The following is an 8,361-nucleotide window of genomic DNA, read 5'->3' as shown; positions in this document are numbered from 1 at the left end:
TGGAACATGTGAAGAAAGTTGTTTTCAGCTTTTTCTGTCTTATTCTACAAACATGACACCGTAGCCTCTTGTTCAATTTGACTGGGTCATGGCTTTTTTGACCTGAGACCTTGAACTGCACCAAGGAAGAAGAAACATACCGAGAGACCAAGCGGCACAAATATGTGCCAGACATCCCTGTAGACCGATATGAAAGAATGAAGTCGAAAGAATAGACCGATCGTTACCACAGCCTTTTATTTAATAATACTACACTGGCACAAATATGTGCCGTCGGTCCACTGGAACTGTACCGAGCGGCACAAATATGTGCCATCGGTCTATAAGAATCAACTAGCCGGCACATATGTGTGCCAGCCGGTCCATATTAACGAAAAAAGTTTTTACATTTCGGTAGCGAATGTGTTAATTATAGAAAAATTATAAACATGGCATAAAACCTCCTTAATTTCATTAAAAATTAACTTGATAAACTTTATTTCAATTTCATCGTTTCCTACAGCATTTGAAGATATACTATTTAACATTTTAAACATTGAATCACAATTAACATCCTTAAAGCTAAATATCCCAGATGGCTCATTATACATGTTCTTATATTGTTGAACCAAATCATTACTGATTTCATTATTTATACCACAAAAAAAATCATTCAAATTATTCAAAGGTACAATTGGTTCCGTTAATCCTTTTTTCTCCTTTCCAGCTCCCTGTTTCCTAAGCACCTTCCATACATCTTTACTGGAGTTATCTTTTTGAAAGAACAATTCAAAATGCCTATTTCTTGCATCTCTTAACACTGTCTTTACTCTATTTCTAAGAGTTTTATAACTTTCCCATACACCTAGGTCTTTAGTCTTAACATAACGCCTATAAATAACGTCTCTTTCTTTCATCATATTTCTAATTTCTCCCGTAATCCAAGGACACGGGTCTCTCTTTTTAGAAACATTACGCTCTATTACATATTTATTGAACAACATAGATAAATAACTTTCTAAAATAGCTACCTTATTATCAATTGAATCACTATTATATAGCTCATCCCACTTTAAACTCAAACACTCATTCTTCAAAGCATCTAGGTTTATATTTCTAAAATCTCTTATCTTAATTTTACCCTTATCAGTATTTATTTTATTTTTAACATTGAATTCTAAATATATCAAATCATGATATGATAAACCAGATACTGATATTTGTCCAAATTGTTTAACTCTATTTTCATCACTAACAATCATTAAATCTAACCAAGACTCGGTATCAGGCCTATGATAAGTCGGTTTCAATGGTAATACATTAAGATTCAAGTTACGAACTATAGCCAGTAGTTGATTTTTATCATTAAAATACCTATCAGTACACAAATCTATATTGAAATCACCTATCATGACTACGTTGCTATAAATAGGCAACAAATTTCCAATAATTTCAAAACATTCTGATATATACCCGACTTTGGGTGGACGATATACAACACACAACAGTAACGTCCAATTTAATGCTAACGATATCTCAACTACAATATATTCCGGCTTTCTACAATATACTGCTTCTGAAAAAGCAATCTTTTTATAAGTAAAACATTTTTTAATGTACAAAGCTATCCCACCCCCTTCCTTCCCTTCTCTATCGTGTCTTAAAATATTATAATCATCAATAACATAAGGAGCTGATGGCAGAACAGGTTTTAAAAAAGTCTCCGTGATGGCAATAATATCAAATAAAGAATCACCAAACTTAGCAATAAAATTATCCCTATGAGCATGTAAGTTCTCTACGTTCACATGACATATCTTCAAATAATTTTTATTCTCTTTAAAAGTTTCTCTTAAATCAAAAAAACTTTTTTCATTATCATTTTGATTCATCATTTAAATACAATTATTGATGAAGAACTACCAATGTTTGCCTTACATCTCAAATAATTATCAAATTCAATATTAACATCTACTAAACTATTTATCAGCTTACCCATATACAACTGGTTAACATAGCCAACTGTTCCCTTATGTTCCACATTTGAAACAGAAACTCTCATTCCTAGAACCAAGGAAGTTTTTCCTTCAGAAATGCATATTAGCACCTTGTATAGCACAGAAAAACACATATAACTAAAACTCTCAAAACCCTTTGAAACAATGAAAACAAATAATGTTACAAAACACAAATCAGTTAAACCGATGAAATCAAAGTACAACAACATCAATGCCCGTACACAATGTAAACATCATGACAGCTTTTCCAGGTCCTCCAAGCTGTTGATGATCACAAAACGATCCCCTTGGTTTTTCCTCATGTGGATTCTCCCATTTCTAACCCACAGAAAAGAATACTGCTTTTCGTTTTTCACAATACGAGCTGCATTGACCAACTTTCTTCTTTCCTGCGTGAGACTGTCGTTGAAATATATAACGTTTGCATCTCCCTCCATAAAGCCAAGGTCACGGGAATTCAAATTTCTTTTTTGGCGTCTTTTCTCCACTATAGCTTCTTTATCGAGCTTTCGTACAAAACGAACAACTATGTTTCCCAACCTTGTACTAGTTGTCTTATATCTAAAGACATTATCCACCATAGTTTGATTAAAATCAAATCCAATTACTTCCGATATTTTATCTAGTACCTGAAGTAAGTTTTCATTTTCTTTAAATGGAACGCCACTGATTTCAAGATCTTTGTCCTTAAACGCCTGATCCAACATGTTAACCTTATTATTAAGCTCCTGAACATTTTTCTTTAAGTTAACATTTTCTTGAAAAAGAAAAGTCATATCGGTCATGGCTTTTTCGACCTTCTTACCAACCTCGTCAATCTTTGTTCCAGTTTCCATTATCCATTCTGAATACTTTTCTAACTGATTAGAAAATTCTTGGTTTGTTTTCTTTATCTCAAGCCGGAACTCTCGCATTTCCTTAAGAATGTCCAAGACAACAGCATTAGCCGTATCAGTCGTTATCTTATCTACTACGTTTACTGAGCTTATCTGTGACGTACCTGATAAGACTCCTGCTCCTACCGGTAGACAAACATCACACAGCCATGAACCTGATTTATTGTAATCATCTTTATTAAGTCCAATGCATTTAAAATGAAAACTATTCTGACACTTCACACAAATAGCTCTGTGTGCATTATAAGAATAACCTTTCTTGCACGAAAAACATACTGTCTTTTTTGTAACACCTGATGATAACGTACTCGAATCGGAATCTCCTTCTGATCCACTTCTTTTCTGCGAACTTACGTCCTTCACACCTCGTGGTGTAACAGGAGTATCATCACCTTTAACCTTCTTCTTACTACATATGAAACACTTCCAGTTAGCCTGGGAAGAAACTATATATTCATAATCAGATTCCTTAACTCCCTCAATACAGGTTAAATGTAAATATTCACTGCACTCAATACAAAAAAGTTTTTTTGCATCACTTGCAATAACTAAAGAACACTTCTTACAATTCATTGTATACAGTTTCGAAACAAAAGAAAAAAAAAAGAAACTAGTCAAAACCAGAACATGAAAGGTAAACACGGCTGAATAACAAGAGCTTTTCGCAGTGCGTGTTGACTCGACGGCGGCCAAACCTCAACTCAAGAGAGAGAGAGAGAGAGAGAGAGAGAGAGAGAGAGAGAGGAGAGAGAGAGAGAGAGAGAGAGAGAGAGAGAGAGAGAGAGAGAGAGAGAGAGAGAGAGAGAGAGAGAGAGAGAGAGAGAGAGAGAGAGAGAGAGAGAGAGAGAGAGAGAGAGAGAGAGAGAGAGAGAGAGAGAGAGAGAGAGAGAGAGAGAGAGAGAGAGAGAGAGAGAGAGAGAGAGAGAGAGAGAGAGAGAGAGAGAGAGAGAGAGAGAGAGAGAGAGAGAGAGAGAAGAGAGAGAGAGAGAGAGAGAGAGAGAGAGAGAGAGAGAGAGAGTGAGAGAGAGAGAGAGAGAGAGAGAGAGAGAGAGAGAGAGAGAGAGAGAGAGAGAGAGAGAGAGAGAGAGAGAGAGAGAGAGAGAGAGAGAGAGAGAGAGAGAGAGAGAGAGAGAGAGAGAGAGAGAGAGAGAGAGAGAGAGAGAGAGAGAGAGAGAGAGAGAGAGAGAGAGAGAGAGAGAGAGGAGAGAGAGAGAGAGAGAGAGAGAGAGAGAGAGAGAGAGAGAGAGAGAGAGAGAGAGAGAGAGAGAGAGAGAGAGAGAGAGAGAGAGAGAGAGAGAGAGAGAGAGAGAGAGAGAGAGAGAGAGAGAGAGAGAGAGAGAGAGAGAGAGAGAGAGAGAGAGAGAGAGAGAGAGAGAGAGAGAGAGAGAGAGAGAGAGAGAGAGAGAGAGAGAGAGAGAGAGAGAGAGAGAGAGAGAGAGAGAGAGAGAGAGAGAGAGAGAGAGAGAGAGAGAGAGAGAGAGAGAGAGAGAGAGAGAGAGAGAGAGAGAGAGAGAGAGAGAGAGAGAGAGAGAGAGAGAGAGAGAGAGGAGAGAGAGAGAGAGAGAGAGAGAGAGAGAGATAAATTGATAAATTGATAAATTATTTATTTAACCTGCCCTGGTTTAGACCAACGGTCCACTCTTACACCAGAACAGGCAGAAAAATATACAGAATATTACAAAACATTACAGTTGCGGGTTTTGTCTTACTATTGTTGCTAAATACAAATATATTATATAGCACGTATTACTACACTATAAACACATTTCATATTACAAGTAAGATCGCTTTTTTGTCCAATCTTAACACGCTGTTTTCTATTATTGTACAACTCTAAAAATCCTAAAATCAATACACTTTTCCTTATTTTATCACTAATTATACACTTAAAACACAGACACATCATAGAGGACAAATTATTTGGCGTTAACTATTACACGATTATCTATTCACTATATCAATATTATCTTACAAAAGTTATGATCTTGCTGCAATTACATTGAGCTGACAGTTATATCACCGATAACAATCGATCACTATTTCTAAACATGCATGTTTTACATTACTCAGGAATTACATTTTTTTAAAATCTTTTTTCTTTTTGTTAGTTCTCATATCTTAGTAACAATAAATCTTTTACTTTACCAGCAAATATGTGTGCTTTTTCAATTCTCTTTATACTACTATCCAGACTATTCAACAATCTTATTGATGTCACTAAAAACGATTTTGTGTACGTGACAGTCCTGTGAATTGGAAACTGAAACATCTCATCGCCAAATCTGGTTGCTCTTAAATGGACATTGTGCATTACATTATAACATTCAAATAAATATTCTGGTTTTTTATATTTTAAAATCTTAAAAGCTAAATTCAGTACACTAAGTTCCCTTCTTTCCTGTACTTTTAGCCATTTCAATTGTTTATAGTACGGTGTTACATGCTCATCGTATTTCAAGTTATATATATAACGTATGCAAGCATTCTGAGCTTTTTGCAATTGATTTGTTAGTACACTGTTAACATCACAGTAAGCTGCAATTCCGTAATCAATTATAGGAAACACTAAAGCCGAAACTAGTTGCTTTCTTACATCCAAAGAAGGTCTAAAACGTAAACGTCTAAATTGATATAAACATTGATATATCCTTTTAGTGACATAATTAACTTGATTATTCCAAGACAATGAATCACTGAGCCTTAGACCTAAGTTAATAACATCTCTTTCAAGCTTAATAGTCTGCTCGCCAATTTTTATCGGAGCTATGTTATTGTGAAAAATATTGTTTATTAGTCTAGAAGATCCAATTAAAATTGGTTTACATTTGGTTATATTTAGGTTCAAGCCATGATCTCTACACCAAAAATACACAGTCATAAGGTCAATATTAAGATGGTTCGTAATTGCATGATTCAATTTATCTACGTCACAATGAATATATAGTTGCATGTCATCCGCATACATCATCGTATTACTAAACAATATATTATCACTTATCCTATTTATATACAGACTAAACAAAAGGGCTGACAACGTAGAGCCTTGTGGAACACCAACAGAATTAACTCTCCAATCAGAGGTTGCTCCACCTTGTGTCTTTACTCTTTGCATTCTATCAGACAAATAGGATTCAAACCATTCGATAGATGCATTGCCAAAATTGTAAGATTTCAAAATGGACATTAGCAGTAAATGATTGACACAGTCGAAAGCACGACTGAAATCCAACAACATAAGTACAGTTAGACGTTTATTGTCAATAGCTCTTCTAATATCGTCTGTAACTTTAATTAGCGCTGTTTGTGTACTGTAACAACTTCTGTAACCTGACTGGTACTTAAACATTATGTTATTTCTATTAACAAATTCATTTAATTGATAATATACTAACTTATCAAGTAACTTGCCCAGTACACATAATATATTTATTGGTCTAAAATGACTACATTGTACAGAATTGGCTACTTTAGGCAAAGGCAAGATATTGGCTTTTTTCCATTCATTGGGATAAACACTATTACTAATGGAGTAATTAAATATGTGACATAGCACATGCTCTATTTCCTTGAAAATTAACTTAAGAAATTTAACTTGAACCCCATCTGGACCAACTGCATTTGATGAGATTGTATTAAAAGCACGAAAAATCTGTTCCTCTGAAAACTCACAAAAATTAAACGTTTGTTCGTTAGGTTTACTTAGGCTCTCATAGTACTCAATGAGGTTCAAGTTAAAATTATTTTGAACTCCACAAAAATAATCATTCAAATTATCAAGATTAATCATAGGCTCAATTACCCTATCGGTTTGTTTACCAACACCTTGATTTCTAATAACATCCCACATTTTTTTATTTGTACCCTCAGAAGAAATCAATGACTGAAAATAGCTGTTTCGTTTGTCTCTCAATAATCGTTTAACATTATTTCTCAGTACTCTGTACCTTTCCCATATATTAACATTTCTTGTTCTAACGTAATGTCTATACAAAATATCTCTCTCAGTCATCATATTTTTTACAGCAGTATCCAGCCAAGGGCAAACAGGCCTCTTTTTATGTATTCTCCTTTCCGGAACATACTTATTAAATAAAACATTAAGATTATTAACAAGTATTTTTACTTTATCGTCAATAGATCTTTGTTCATACAAATCATTCCATTGTACATTTGCACATTCGGCTTTAAGCTCCTTAATATTAATATTCTTAAAATCTCTAACTAAATTTGTACAACTATTACTTATCTTAACTTTTAAATCTATTTCCACATATATCATGTCATGGTAAGATACCCCGGATGCTGGAACCTGCCCATAATTCTTCACCTTGTCCATGTCATTACAAATAACTAAGTCAAGCCATGTATCAGATTGCGGTAGGTGATAGGTAGGTTGTAAAGGTAAGATAGTGAAACTTAAATTATCCACCAGATTTAGTAACTGAGTTCTGTCATAAGACGGTCTACTAGTATTAAGGTCTATATTAAAATCACCTAGGACTAAGATATTCTGGTAAACAGGTACTAAATTTGCAAACACATCAAATAATTCAGCTAATTGACCCGCTTTAGGAGGTCTATAAACCACACATAATAATAATTTCCAGCCGTGACATACTTCTACAATTAAATACTCAGGTTTTTTACAGTAAGTGGGTTGAGATGATGATATTATTTTATATTTAAACATTTGATTAATATATAAAGCAACTCCTCCCCCTTCCTTACCCTCTCTGTCGTTCCTTACAATATTATATCCGTTTATTTTATATGGCAAAGATGAAATTACAGGTTTAAGAAAGGTCTCGGAAACAGCCATGAAATCAAACCCACCATTCTTGACAAGACTAAAGAAAGAATCGTAATGCACAATTAAATTTTCCACATTAACATGAGCAGCTTTCAAACATTTTTTAGATTTATTACAACCAGCTGATCTCGTTTCTCTTTGAGTAATCAAGTTATCCGACATAGACAGGACTATAAAACATAGCACAAGACTTGTAACACTTAAATTCACAGGTGGTAAAGACACGTGACATCTTAAACATTAAACACAATAAAGCACATTGATCCATAAACAAAACATTGAAATCTGAATATAAATACAAAAAAACGCTCATGCATATTGCAACTAATATACATTCCTTAGAAACTAATATATACGTTTTTCCTGGAGATAACTCATGAAGTCATGCCAACTTTTCCAAGTCACTGACACTTTCTACAGTCACATACCGATCGCCCTCATTTTTCCGCAGGAAGATGCGTCCGTTTTTCACCCACAAATACGCGTATTGCTTACTCTTCTTTACTTCTCTCGCCGCTCTCAGTAGTTGGCGGCGCTCTCGAGTTAGAGTGTCATTTACGTATATAACGTGACCGTCTCCAGTATTGAAACCAAGGTCCCGCGAATTGAGATTTTTCTTCTTCCGACGACAGTCAATAAATTTTATTTTATCACGTTT

This window comes from Homalodisca vitripennis, chromosome 3 (genome assembly GCF_021130785.1).
Source record: "Homalodisca vitripennis isolate AUS2020 chromosome 3, UT_GWSS_2.1, whole genome shotgun sequence".
Lineage (NCBI taxonomy): Eukaryota > Metazoa > Arthropoda > Insecta > Hemiptera > Cicadellidae > Homalodisca > Homalodisca vitripennis.
This window is presented reverse-complemented; position numbering follows the sequence as displayed.